The 15538-nt window shown below is 38.8% G+C and overlaps 1 long non-coding RNA gene across 1 annotated transcript in view; it reads right to left on the bottom strand.

Moving 5' to 3' along the window:
• Positions 1 to 12810, bottom strand: part of LOC124241542 (uncharacterized) — a 37041-nt gene extending 24231 nt beyond the window's left edge. Inside the window, exons 1-2 of the long non-coding RNA XR_006889241.1 lie at positions 12753 to 12810; positions 11953 to 12062 (exon numbers count right to left, since the gene is read on the bottom strand). This is a non-coding gene — a long non-coding RNA (uncharacterized LOC124241542). The remainder of the gene's footprint in view (positions 1 to 11952; positions 12063 to 12752) is intronic.
• Between the last annotated feature and the right edge of the window lie 2728 nt (positions 12811 to 15538).

A 15538-nucleotide genomic window follows, 5' to 3' on the forward strand; every position in this document is an offset into this window, starting at 1 on the left:
ATTAATAAGAAACCTTGTTTCTCAGCACATAGGCTTGTCTTGCAAGATTTGGTGGTGTAGTTTTCATGGCAGACTCAGTTACTGGTTAGTGCAATTTCTTTTTACAGTTAGAGGGAGCAAAAATAATGTTCTAAATCACTTTTCCTACCAAGTTCTAGCCGTCATCAGCTGTAAACTTGTTTATATGCTTTGAAAGTTACCACGAACGCTGGTCCTGCTTCCTCTGCTCTTCACCTTGTAAACTCCTTGGGTCTCTCCTATTTCCTTAGCATCCTCTGAGTTCTAATTCCTGAATGTCCCAAAGAGCATGTGCTATTTTAGGAAATGCTATGTTATTATTAGAAGGAACCAATTGATCATGAAGACATGAGCTCCTAAGAGGTTTGGAGAGTTGCTCAGCTCAGACGGGGAGCAAGAGAGCCAATGGGAGCATCACCTCCTGACTAACATCAGATGCAGAGCACCTCTTAGCCATCGTGAAGTACTAAACTAAAAATGTCTAAAACCAAACATTTATGCTAAACCAGATAATATTTGTATTTTATTCTCATATAGATAAGTAGTAGCAACTACCAATATTTTAAGAAAAGTTATCAAAGAAAAGATTGAATTTGGAAAACATTAATATCTATTTTTCCCAGTGGATTGGGAAAATATCAACTTTAACAGTAAAACACATTAACAAAGCTCAAGGAAAACTTTCTGCAAAGGAGTTTGCAAACTTCTAGGTTGGAGCACAAAGTAATAAAGCCATAGAATATAAGAGATGGAACAAGGCTTATATATTATTTATTCTAACCCTTTAATTTTTCAGATGTGAAAAATGAGGCTCAGATGATTTGGGTAAATTTCCAGGTTATATAACTAGATATAACAGAAGCAGGACTCAAGAACCTGGGTATCCTGATTCTTCATTCAGCACAATTTTCCCTACTCAACAGTTTCTTCTGCATTCTACTTACATGGAATTTTTTTTTTTTTCGGAAAAACATCCAAAAAGTGTGAAAGGATTTTTCAGGTTCCATGATAAAAATGTTGAAGTGCTGAATTGTCACTAATAGATACCTGATTTACCACTTTTTTTCTGACCTTTAGCCAGATATTCCAATAACTTTTATTGAAAGAACATAAAAACTGCTGCTCAGTAATGATCTTTAAAATTCAGTGGCTTGAAATACATTAGAATTTCAGTGAAAATTACTTAAAACTTTTTTAATAGCTTTCAAAATCAACATATGAACAAATAATTCATTGAGCTATTATATGACCTACATGCTAACAGGTAAATATTTGGTATTCGAGAGGCAATAATTTAAGTTGGACTTATAAATGTATTTTAGAAAATCTGATTTCTTGAGATTTTGGTATCCATTAATTTTCGCCATTTTTGTGTATTTCAAATACCCCAGAGTTTAATGGTAGTATTCACAAACTTATTTACTTGCAGTTCTGCCTTTCCTTGAGGCATTTCTAAGTGCCCAAAACTATTAATAAGGATGAATAAATAGACACAAATGAGCTTCTTTTCAGTCATTTACAATTTAGTCTACTATGTGCTAATCCTGTGTCCTCCGTTAATCAACCCCAAAACACAAGTCTTCCATTGTGCTCGGTAGAGATGAGGCATATGTGGTGGAATTCAGTCAAAATATTAATTTAGACATTTGGGAACCATCACCTTCTTGAGAAAACTATCAGGTAAAATACACTCATTTTCAGCCAAGCTAAATTCCCATGTCCATGGATTGCACAACCCTGTTAAAGTCAGTAAGTGTCAAAGTCTTGAGCTATGGACTAGACAACATTGCCCAATAACCACAATTAGGGTTTTCAGCATCTGCTGTTCCTCTTTTACAAATCTGAATTCTTCTTCCTATGCTATCTCTTACATACATTATTCATGCTGATGTTGAAATACTGACAATTTATGAAGAGAGTTCGGGAGTTTTGTATAGCCCTGGAAATCACTGCCCAAATAACAGAAAACGCACCCCAGGAAATTATCTCATAAACATTCCAAAACCCCATTTTATTACAATGTGCTTTGAATAAAATTATAGAATAGTATTTTGTTAAATCTTTGCTTTGTCCTGAACTCTAAAACTAGATTTTAACCCTCAGTTTCAAGTTCCTTCACTGACTTGCCCTGATTTACTTCTCTTTTTTCCTCCACTCCATATTTGTCCTTTCATCAGTTAAGTCAGCCTGCATTGCAGCCATCCCTTTTACTCTTGGCCTTCGTTCTCACTCACTCTTGAACTACTGCACCAGGATTCAGAATCATCTTTTCCCCCTAATTCACAGAGCTCTCAAGATACAACAATTTAATTTAGTTGATATTTAAATACAATGATTATTTCCACGAATCCACTCTATTTTCTTCAGGAAATTTAACTCATTTTCCCCTTTGCTCCTTATAACACAAAAAAAGAAAAAGAGAGAGAGAGAGAGAGAGATGAAAGCTCACACAACATGTAAATCAGCCATAAAAATAGGTATTAGCCCTCAGGCTTTTAGCTTGAAAGAAATAAAAGAAGACCTAGTGAGAATCAAAAAGTGGAACTGAAACAAAAATGTTAATATATTTTTCTTTATTAAAAACATTGGTTTATATGGAAATCTGAGTTTTTACAAAACTCTAAATATTATTGTTTTGTGCAAAACTATGTCTTCTCTGATTTAGGAATTGATCAAATTTTTGGATTACCAATGAGAAAATTAGATGTGGGAGGGACCAATTTTGCAGGGCAAATTGAAGTTTGGAGCAAAATGTATTTTTGGAAACTAAGAAAACATGATATTATTTGTTCATATTATGCTTCCAATTAATATTTACAAATATGCAAAACTCTTTACAGAGGACCTAGAAAGTCCAGGTACAGATTCTAATTTTTTTGTTAAGTACTGTATGTAGATCTTCCATCACTTAACAAATGACAGATTGTCCCATGGGTTACCCAAGATCTATGACTGAACCAAGAGAATCTCCATAATGCATTTTCTTGAGGCTTGTAAACGAATGAACTTTTGGCTTGAGAGAGAAGTTGACTTGTTGATTCACTGATTTATTGCTAATGCTAACTCCCAGGGAATCTCTTAAAAATATTTTCAACATAAAGTTAGCAAAGTTTAGAAGACATTCCAATGTTTTCATCGACTCCTTTTATGCAGACCACATTTGTTTTTCTGCGTAATCCTTTTCCCCTCCTAACAACAGCTGTAGCACTGTTTAGCGCCCATTAGTCTAATGCTATTCTTAAGTAAAACTACTAAATTGCCCGTAAGGGAAGCACTAGAGGGGGCCAAAGAGTAACTCAATGTGGGGTGTTCCAAAGGTCTGCCCAACATCTTATCGACTCTGTGTTTACTAAAATACACATACTTAAAGTAATCAATCAGATGATCAACCAACCCAGCAGCTCATTCATTATCTACTACATACAAGGCATGGTAGTAGGCAATTTTTTTGAGAATGCAAAGAAATATGTTACTGACAGAGGATTTAACATGGCTTCTTTGACTCCCCTCAAGCAATAGTCAAGGGTTCATGACATGGAGCAATTTGTAATTTTGCTGAGGCATGAAATTGAATTACATGTGGCAAGAGGCTGGTCTCTAGCAGGAATCCTTTAGCTGGAGCACACTTAGATGACTGGCCCACATATCTTCTCACGGTGGTTTAGATATTCTCCACTTGTGGTCAAGTTATTATGCAGTAATTCTCATGACATGATAAAAAACTATTTTCTTTGTGAATACTTTTCTGAAAATAAAGTCAACTGCTGGTTCTGGTGATGAAAGTAAACTGGAAGCAAAACTATCCAAGAAAGTGATTATCCTAATCCAGAAAATAGAAGTTTTATAGAGACAATTACATGCTAAAGTGATATTCATGAATTTGGGACTGTGGGATCCCTCATGAACATCGAGGGTCTGCCATATAAAATAAAGTCTTTATCTTCAAGGGACATTTAGAAAAACATAACATCTTCTGTCATAGTTACCTTTTTACAACCCACATTGTCTTTAGATCATTGCAGATATGAAAGCCATTTTAATTGTATTTTGAGGTCAGGACATCCATGTTATTTATATCTTGTTAAATATTGTGCACAAAATCATTATCGTGTCTACTCTTCCACCACACAAGCTTTGAGGTATGGAGCAAAACTACAGTTGTTGGGTTTGGGGGTTTTTTAATTATTTTTTTTTATTTTAGTTTTAGGTACTAGCTAGTATAGCTTAGATTAAAATAAAGTTGAAAATCAGAAATACTTATTCCAATGAATTGTGGCAACATATAATATAGACCTGAGCTGAAACAACTCCAGAGGGACATGGGATTTGATGATATATTTTCTCAAGTTGGCTTTAACAGTTTTTCTAGACAGAATCAGCCGGGAAACAGTTTTTGAAGCCTAGAGCATGGTGACAATAGACATGATGTTGCACAATGGGAAGTATATGGCATATCTTGACCACCTGTCCCTTATGAAGATCAAGGCCCATCACTTCAGCTTATGGCAGCTGTTGTTTTCCACCCTCCTTTCTTCCTGCTGCTGGTTGTATATCCAGCCATCCAGGGTCTCCTAACCTTAGGCGGCTACTGTTTGTGGTTCTTGCCCTTGCTATTTTCACTAGTTGTAGGCTGTTTCTGTCCTTTCTCAAACTTGTAAAAATAGTGCTCCTAATAAGGATTGCAAATCCAATGCTTGACTTCTTGAATATAAAGCTTCCTCTTTCCCTGGACAAGCACACAACAGAATGGGGAGGAAATGAGGATAAAGGAAGTAGGAAAGAAACAAGTCATTTATCTTTTAAAGTTTGCAAAGTACTTTTTGAAAATGAGAATTCTTTGTATTTTTAAAATCCTCTCCACCCATTAGCCTCAACACTACATTGCTGCTATACTTACACCTCGCTCGTTATGTATTTACTTTTTATATAACTAAGCAGCACCCTGTCATAAATGAAATATTCATGCAAAAAAAAAAACCTGCTCAAAATGCATTTATAAAAAGAACATATAAAAACTACCATCTGCTCCCACTCCTCGCAAGCCCTTAGATACTCGAGTGTAAGCCCTCTGGTTTCACAGAGAGGTAAGGAAATGGTCCGTGATGCATTCCTGAAAGCCCAAACTCCAGGCTTCGTATTAAGATGGATCTATGAGCTCTGGCCATCGAAATGCTTAGATCAACATTGATGGGTTTAGATATTGCACATAATGAATTCACATGCTAGCAAATCGTAATGGGTAGTCATAGCCGGTCATGTTGTGCTGAAATGAGCTGAAACTCTTCTGGGAAGTTGTGAAAGCAGTTTGTAGTCAATTGATACCATAGTACTTTATAATGCGCCTTCCTTTAAGGAAAGTTGTCCAGACGTTCCAGGACTCCAAGCTGAAGTGTGGGTACTTGGATACTTTATTGTTTTAATTCAGCTGAGAAAGTTGGAGATTCTGATATACTCAGGGCATGTTACTGCTCACACTTGGAGTATCACTGTTGCTACGCATAATGAGATACACGATTTTCTCAGTAGTCTAATGTCTCCCAAATGGTAAGTTGCACCTTTATAAGTTCCACGAACACTTTAAAGAAATTCTCCCCTTTCCGTATCCTTCCCTTCCCATCCAACACATCCCACTTTCCTCCATGTTTAATGCTATCCACTCTGAACACCCTGAAAAAATGGAATTGGTATATTTTTTCCTGAGTCTGTTAGAATTAAGTTTGCCTCCAAGTGACCAAAAAGCAAAATAACAGTGTCATAAACAACAAGAAAGCTTATTTTTCTCTCATAGGAAAGATATCTAGAGGCAGGTAGAACTAACATAGTGGTTCCAGGATGGTCAGAAAACCAAGGTCCCTTTTCTTGCTGCTCCACCACCCTCAGCGTGTTGACTTATGGTTAAAGATGGCTCCTTTAGTTCCAGTCACTCCATTGCATTCCAGATAGCAAGAAGAAAGTTATTCTCCCTCTTTTCTTAATAAGACTTCCAGGAAGTACCACACACTTTGAATATACTTCTTTGACCAGAACTTAGTCACATTGCCAAGTTTGGCTGCAAATTACTCTGGGTAATGTAGTCTTTTAGCTCAAGACGTTACTGCCCGAAATACATGCAGAGTTCTTGCGCTGAGGAGGAGGGGAGAATCGATGTTGGTATGGGAACTCATAGCCTCCGCTTCACTTCACTGGATCATATCAGAACTTGCTGCTACCTATCATCCTATCATTTGTTGAGGCTTAGTTTTCTAATTTTCTTAAATAGCTAAATAATCCAAGTGCTCATCATTCAATAATCAAATTATAGATGAAATGAGGATAAAATAGATAGAGAAAAGTTCTGGACTACTTCAGTAAGGCCCTTGGCTCATTGTTGCACTTTGTTTTTGTGTAAAGGAAGTTCTGAGACTTCTTCAAATAACTGACCATACTTAATCATCCAAATGAATAAGGAATCATGCCTATAATTCTATGACCAAGATTCTTGATGCTTTCCTTATCAGTAGAATGGCTATATATTTTACAAACCAAACCAGAACATTTTTGAGAGTGTAAACAGGGAGGTTATTAATAATTACATTGGAACATCAGGGATAAATTGGGATTGTCCCGAGCAAACTTTGGTGTATGGTCACCCAACTCATCCTCCAACTAGATCCCTTCACACACTGGACCTCGTATAGACATCCATTTACTATTATTAATTTGCCAGTCATTTCTCACTACAAATGTGTTAAGACATGAAGAAAACATGACAGAATTGACTGTTAGTATACACATCATGTCTCTGAGTTGGATATAGAAGGAAAGAATTCTAGTTAAAGGTCCAGATTAACTGAAAAGTAACGTTAATGAACTATTTCCAGCTCTTCATGCTACTGTGAAGCCAAAATTGTTCCAGGAAATAGGTATAAGAGATAGACATCTACTCCTAGTGCTCAGAATCTAGCTATAAGACATTCTTCTTAGAATCTCCGAGTCTGTAGTATTTTTATCCATCATTCTGACTAATTTGTCACTTTAATCTGTAACCTGTGACAGTTGACAGCTGTCAACTGGGAGGATTTGCTCTGGCTAAAGGCCAACCATAAAGAACAAGGCTAAGTGTGAGAGCCCAGTTTTCTTCATGACAAACTATTCCAGCTTTCTTCACGGGGCACTAACATGTTATTCTTTTTGAAAATCATCTCTATTTATGAAGAACCTAACACCAGATCCTACCTTTTTCCTCATCCCCATATTCCTCATATATTTTTGTATAATTTTTTCTGAGGCATAGTCCTATCTGAAAAAGATTGCTATCTATTAAATTGTACCTTACTGATCTGGAAGCTTCCAAAGATCTTTAATGTTCAACTAAGGAGAAACAAAGGCACTAGAAGAATTTGGATTTATAATAATTATTAGAAATATTCCTAAACATTCACAATCTACATGATACTTTCTTTGTTGGTTTCTGGGGTCTTCTTTCCCTAAATGGATTTTTGAGTCAGACTTCCTAAGTTAAAACCCATGTTCTGTCACTTCCTAACTGTGTAGCTCTGATCATATCAACTATCTGTAAAATGTGGATAATATTAGTAATTACCTCATGGTCGCTTGAATATTTATTGAGTTAATATGCTTAAAGTGCTTAGAGTAGCGCCCGTCGTACAGGAAGAGCTTTTTAAGTGTTTGCTATTTACAACCTAAAGATGGACACAAGATATAAAATTTGTCTCAGGATGTAGATCAAATCAAACTCAAGGAGTTCAAAACTGAACTCATGTTCTATAAAAATCTGAATCTTTTCATGGCATCCCAATCTTTGCTAAGTGTATCACTTTCTTCTATCCCCCCAGACTCTAAATCTTATTATTTTTTCTTTCTTCCCTTTCTCTCCTCCCTCACAACTAAAAGTATTCTAGTCTTCTTCCAAAATCCATCCCCTTCTTCCTCCTCCCACAGCCATTGGCCTAACTCAGACTCTCTACTCCTTGCCCAAATAATTCCAGGAGCTTTCTTAACTTGTTTTTGTACTCCCAGATTACTCTCTTCAAAACCATTTTTATACAATTTATACAACATTCGTGTTAAAATCCTACTGTGGACCATCGTTGCCCAAAATAATCTCTAACCTACTCATCACAGCATTTAACAATTTTGTGTTAAGGTTCCAACCTATCTTTCCATTCTCATCTTCCTCCACCCTCATGCCCCAGATAAACCAGCTGTGCATTTTGGCACCTTAATATTTTTCCCACACTCTTCCAACTAAATGGAACATTCTTGTGCTCTCCATTTTCTAAATATCAAAGCCTTATCTATTTTAAAGGCCCAGCAGAGAGGGAAATTTCTACATAAAACTTTTTCTGAGTTATAAGCATCCTTTCTGTCCTTGGAGGCTCTGTGACTTGTTGCACATTTTTGATAACTTATTACATTGCCCTCTAGGTTATCGTTTCTTACTAATACCTCCTTGAGGTCTTAATCCACATGTCCTTCATCTTTGCACTTCCCAGGAAAATCCTACCTCTTACACAGTGGCCACTCCTGGACCACTGATTATGATTGTGAAATTTTCGCACTACTCTAAGAAGTGGGCCTATGAAAGCTAAAATCTAGCCCATCTTCTGCCTGCCAAGCCATGTGACACTGTCTGTGTCACTATAGAGGAGGAGCCTTTTTCTAACCAATCTACCCGGAGTCTACCAAAAGGGACCGCTCTTTCTTTCCCTCCCTCCAACGGGCAAGCTGTGCACCCTCTAGGAGTTTTTCTAACTCATACACAGGGACAGTTTTGTCTAGCAGTGACCCTGGACACTCACAATAGGTTCTTAAAAAAGCAAATCAAGACTGTCACAGACTTGTGACAGAAGATGTTAATGAGGTCATGGCAGAAAGCGCAAACCTCACAGATCCAGGCTCCTCTACTACAGACACCCTCCTTCACCAAGTAGACTACATGGGATAGTGATGACAAACAAGAAGGTGACATGATCATGCAAGCAACTGCATCTCATGATTGCAAAGTGCCTGAACTAGTTAGGATAAGACAGTTTCCAGTAGCAAAAAGACTCAAGACTATACAATGGCTCAAATATGAATGAAGTTTATCTCTTGCTCACATAATATTCCAAAGGGGGTGCTCTTGGTTGGCAGGCAGCTGTCCTCCACATGGTGATTCAGAGAGGAATTTGCAAGGTAGATATGGGAAGACATTATGTATAAAGGCACAAAGACATGAGAAACCATAGTAGGTTTAGAAGATTGCAAATAATTTTGTCTGGCTAGTGCACTGGACACATGAAGGAGTGTGGCAGAAGATAAGGCTAGCAAGATAGGCAGGGCTCAGAATGTGATCTATTTGAAACTCCTGTAAAGAATCAGATTTTGTCCTTCAAATGATAGGAAGTTTGTTTCTTGGTTTATTGTTCTTGTCATTATTGTGGGTTTTTTTTTTTATCAGGATTGTTAATGTCACTTGATAGGAATGTTAGAAAATTAGCACTGCCAGAAGTAGGAAAGCTGATTTGGATTGCTGTGAACAGAAAAGCAGAATCATCAACAAGGAAAATACGACATTCCAGAAAAGATGATAAGAGCTCAAAACAAGGCAAAGGCAGTGGTGATGGAGCAGAAGGGAAAAGGAAAAGAGCAATTTAGGAAGAAGGTTAGAGGAAGCTTGGTGATTATTTAAATTCAATGGAATAGAAAGAAAAAGTTGAGGATGTCCCAGCTTTCTGTCTGAATTGAAGTCTGTGTCTGTGCTAAAAAAAAGTCAAAAGTTACTCGTTTCTACTTTAACACTGAATTTAGTTGTGCTGTCTAATAACATTGTTTATTCTGGTCACTAGTGAACTAACTGAATGAAAATAAATACCCTTTCTACTACTAGTGCTCCAGAAGTATGTGGCTAAGACCCTTCAAGGTGGAATCTAAGAATTCGTCCTCTTGCCATAATAACGTCTCGAGGATCCCTGCTGGTTAAGTAGGAAAGTAACTGTCAAGAACTGACTGCAACCTTTCAGTGATGGTTGCCTGACCTAAACGTCACCAAGAAAACACCTGCTGGAGCCTCAGAACAGAATTAGCTCTGCCTATTCTGAAGTTGCTATTCATTATTCATTGTCTTACTTTGTTTTAAAAAGAATTAAAATCTGAAAATTGCAGTCCTCAATAGAAATCGACATATATTAGAAGATTCCTTGCTCTGTATGGCTGCTGAGCTTTATAAAGTTAGAAGCAATCACGGAGACTGGTGCTTGCTGCTCTCTTTTTCTGGCCATGTGGAAAAGGCTCACTGGCCTCTTGAATTCATCTCCCGGCGATTAAAGGAAACTGGAAATGGTTTGACTCTTCACTGAGTCTTCACTGCCATATGAGGCTGGCTGAAGCTGGCACTCTGAGTTGAACTGGCACAGCTCTGCAGCATTGGAATGGTATTTCTTGACAGAGCTGGATGGCATATGTAGTTTTGTGTATTGTTCTGGTGCTTCTTAAATCAAGTTGCCCAATTTAAGCCAAACAAATGTTCAATTCTCCACTGTCCCTTCAAATCACACCAATCCTTTGCTTGGTCAAATTATACCCCTTGACTGAGCTCTGCAAATTTCCCATGGTGCTGAAAAAAGACTTTCATTATAATAGACACTAATAAAATAATGCATTCAAGTATGCTTTAAGTGATTCAATTGTTTTTTTAAAGGAAGATTAGCCCCTAGCTAACATCTGCCAATCTTCCTCTTTTTGCTGAGGAAGACTGGCCCTGAGCTAACATCCTTGCCCATCTTCCTCTACTTTATATGTGAGACACCTACCACAGCATTTTTTGCCAAGCAGTACCATGTCCGCACCCAGGATCTGAACTGGTGAACCCCGGGCCACCAAGAAGTGGAACGTGCGAACTTAACCACTGCACCACCGGGCAAGCCCCGTGATTCAATGTTTTTATTTATTTTAATTATATTAGTCCTATAGTAGTTAACTGTTTAAATTTTTTACTGAGTAAATGAGTAAAAGTTTATAAACCTGTATAAAATAAGTGGCTATAACTGAAAACAAAATTGATTCTCAGATCTTAAACCGGCTTCTAGATTGCTTTATGTCTTGAAGACAATTTGCTTGCATTAGGTCATATCCAGGATTGAATCAAAGAATGTGCAAATCACCACTATGGCTTTTGTGCAAGAGAAGAGACCAACTTGAAAGGAACACTCAGTTTGGGGCATTTCTTCCAACATGATGAGCAGTCAAGTTCTCAAAATGCTGGGGCTTTGCTCTTTACCGGAGTCAGATTTGACAAATTTGAGGACGATTATGGATATGTTTGTCTTATAATTTTAATTTTCTATTTGAACTCATAAAGGCGCCCCACCATTATCAGTACCAATCTAAATCATTTCTAAGATTTTCCACCAATCGCTCAAATGCAAGTCCAGGGTCATGACTTGTTTCTCCTGTGTTCCTAGGTCTCAAGCCCCCGAGGACTACCAGGCAAATTTCCAACAAAGCTGGGTTCACAACTGAGAATTCCCAGTGTATGGCACCACAAGGAAAATAGCTGCATTTGGATAGTGACATGGAGTGACTTAGGTACGTTATTGGCATCTCACAAATCATACCAGCTCGGTGGCATCTAAGGATAACTGAGTCATATAGGACATGTGATATAAAGAATACTTGGGCCTATAACAAATACTAATTGATAATTTAGATGTCTGTAGAGTTTCAAAGTGGGGATAAGGAAAATTCTGATCAAGGAATTAAAACTTAATGAAATGGCTAAAGTTGGTCTTATGTACTGAATGTTTGTGTACCTCCCAAATTCACATGGTGAAATCCTAACCCCCAATGTGAAGGTATTATGAGGTGGGATCTTTGGGTAGATTAGGTCATGGGGTGAGCTCCCATGAATGGGATTAGTGCCCTTATGAAAGAGACCCCAGAGAGTTCTCTTACCCCTTCTGCCATGTGAGGACACGGTGAGAAGACGGCCATCTGTGAAGCAAGAAGAAGGTCCTCATCAGACACCAAAGACGCCTTGATCTTGGACTTCCCAGCCTCCAGAACTGTGAATAATAAATTTTTGTTGTTTAAGTTACCCAATCTATGGTATTTTTGTTATAACAATCAAAACAGACTAAGACAGTTAGTGTTAAAATAGAACATCCCTAGGGAATACCCAAACTGGATTCCCATAGCCCATTTACCTCTCCTCAACATTTTGTGAAGTTTTTCTTATAAAGCCCACACCCCAGACTTCAAGGCCTTTCCCTACTTTATGTTTCCTAGTGGGAATCCACCCCAGCTGTACCATCACACCACTGCATGTTCAGAATCTCCCCTGCGGCAATTGCCCAGCAGATCTCTACCCTGTACGAGGACAGAACATGCCTATGGGCCATTTACACTGACAAAGCTCTCTCTCATCTCATTATAACCGTTGCTGCTGCTTTCTGGCCTCCAGCAGTTTGTTTCAGGTAATTCTTGATGTCACCTTCCTTTTCTAGGTCTCTCTTTGAGCCCTGACCTGTGGACTTTTGGAGAGCATTAGCCTCCTTCCATCCTGTTTAATACGATCCCTCTTTCTCGCCTCTTAGCTCACCAAGAGAAGTAGGCAGGGGAAGGAAGCAGCTTGTTCATTTTCCATTGCAGGGCCACGTCTGTTCTCTTTGGAAACATGAAAATCTTTAGTCACTGGATCAACTCCCTTCGCTTCAGATAAACTTTCTTGGATCTGAGAAACGTCTTTTACTCACTTTTTACGTTTAGTTTTCTTTTCTGTGGTCAGTGTTGTTTAGCTTCGTTTTCTTCTCCTTCTTCTTCTCTTTGCTTTTATTCCTTCTCTGTAGCTCTGCCGCCAGCCCCTGCCAAGTTTCTTTATCATCTGTCTCTACAGCCAGCTTAACTTTCTGAGCCAATGGTGTCAAAGCGGAATGCATATGGGTACTGTCAATCTCACACGGTGCAACTTGGAATTAATTTCTGATGCCTACCGGATATTTAACCCATGAGCAGAGTAAAACTCGGGTGGCCCTACAGTCTCTAAATTAAAGTGCTCTCTCCCTAATTCTCTATTCCCCCTTCTCCTATTTTAGCTCAGACAGAAAGCCTCAGGTTTTGTCCAGGGGCAAGACATGCCTTCTGCCTTTTTCCCATCCTCTTACCTCGTTTTCTTCAAGGGCTTGGGCTCCCCCTGCATCCCAGCCTCACTTGTTTAGGGTCTAACACTTTGCCCAGCACTTGCTAATCCCTGGCTTCTTATCCTCCTCAGTCACTGTCTACTCTGGTCTTGCCCTAAACGAGAGGCTATCTTCAAACTCAAAAGTGGCTGTGTCAGAAAACAGCATTCTCTGTGCACAGCATGACTGACCATGATATTTGCTGAGACTCAACATGAGCTTCGACAATATCCTCTGGGCACTTGGCCTCCATCCTTGCCAGACACTTGAGCCAGCCTAGCCAGTGCCCTTTGCCCCAGTGATAAGCCTGCGTGTGGTTCAAGGTCACTCCCCCAACCCAAGGGCCCTGTATTAATGTCTGGAGCCAAAGTCCATGTCATATCATTACATCCAATCTACATCCTACGTATTCATTCTGCTGTATTCTTTTCTCTAGATACTAGCTGACAACCTGTTTGTTTCTTCTTTACTCTTAATCTCTCTTTTAAATACACCCTCCCCAGCTCCCCATATCACACAACACAATCCAGCTCAATAAAGAGCATATTAAAGAAACCTGTTTCATTGTTATTGCATAACTACTCAGCTAGCTCTTGAACAGAGTACGCCTGCATCACTGTGACTTTGGAAGAAGCATGTCCCCACTTTGTCTTGCCTCCTCAGAGTCCAACCTGACTTAAGTAGAGTTAACGTTTATTGACTACCCACTATTTGCTAGTCACTGGGCTCATAGTTCAGTACTTGTTCAACCTTCACAATGTCCATATAAGGGAGACGCCATTTTACCCCCACTTTCTCTTGGAAGAGCATTAAACGTGGAGAGAGTAAGTAACTTGCCTCCAGTCAGCCAGATAATAAGTGATAGAGTCAAGATTTGAGCACTGAGTTCTTGCCCTTATCCTTGGTTACACTCACCACTGCATGCCCTAAAAAAAGTGCTCCCTACCCTTTAGAGCCTTTTAAGTCCTATTTAGGTATCAATTCTTTTCCCAGGAGATAATTATTTTCCTCATTCGCCAAAGATTTTCTGAGCACTTAGCAAGTGTCAATGACTGTCCTAAGCCCCAGGCACATATCAGCTAACTAAAGAGGTGGGAGCCACTCAGAACCAGCTGTGCTTAGGTACAGACTGAGCTTAGGTATAGATGCAGCTGTTGTGGTTTAAGGAGAACATCTTTCCCAAAAGGAGGTGTTCAGTGCCCTGAAGAAGGTTAGGCTCCTTCACAACAGGCTCCAAGCACAGATGGCCATATTGTCATCCCCTGTGGCTGGGGCATACACCACATTTTCTACATTTGGTCATGAATGGGGCATTTTAAGTTAATCTATTGAGAATCTGGAATGTCAGAACCAGAAAGAACAACTGAGGTCACTTGGTTTAACCATCTTACTTTAGAAATGAAAAAATAAATAAATAAGAACATGCTGAGAAGTTAAATTTCTTAAGATGACATAGATGTGTAGTGAAAGAATCAATGAAATCCAGTTGTCCTAACTCCCCATCCGGTGCTTTCACTCATCCATCACATAGTCTCCTGGGGAAAGGATGGGGTACATGCTGAAGCCAAAATTTCCATGGCTGCAGGTAAAAATCTCATGATTGTGGATCAATTCATCAGAACAAAGCATTTCTTCTAGAGTTTTTCAAAGCAGTATCTAACAATTAGGAAATGGAAACTAGATAGATTTATAGGACTAGCACATACTTCTACAGGTTGTATCCAGTGGTGAGTGGTCTTAGCACTCGCTCCTATTAAAAATGGGAAAAAAAACAGAGAACCCCATTTTTCCTATCAAGCTTAGTTATTAGTCAACATCAGCACAATTTTCTGTCTCTTCCCCAGACCCTCTCCTCCATACCCACCTAGGCAGCATTCTTGGGTTTTCTTTGTCCCTGAGGATTTTAGGTTAGCATGGCTCAGTTCCGTATCCTCATCACTTTCTCCTCTTATCAATTTACCACTTTTGCAGTTTATCCTGGTGCTTAAGGGTATAAACATCTCCTCACTCCAACCCCCCACCCCTGGCAGTGTGAAGTTAGTTTCTTTGTTTTTCTCTTCTGACACACTTGCTTTGTGCTATATTTATCTCGTGTACATTAGCATTAATATCCAGCCGCACCAGTGAAGTTGCCGCTGCGCACTACTTCCACCAGGTACAGTAGGGGTTTATTCCGCTAATTCCTTTTGGGGATAGGGAAACAGATGCAAATACAATAAGGAAAGGGCTGAACCTTCTCTCCACAGTAGATTGAATACAAATCTTTATAAGGTTTTCATGTGCCTGATTTTATTCTTTTTCTTTTTAACCTACTTTTTGCCTTTGGTTTTGGCTGGCACACAAAGCAACTTACAAAAAGGGAG

The sequence above is a fragment of the Equus quagga genome, chromosome 7 (genome assembly GCF_021613505.1).
Source record: "Equus quagga isolate Etosha38 chromosome 7, UCLA_HA_Equagga_1.0, whole genome shotgun sequence".
Classification (NCBI taxonomy): domain Eukaryota; kingdom Metazoa; phylum Chordata; class Mammalia; order Perissodactyla; family Equidae; genus Equus; species Equus quagga.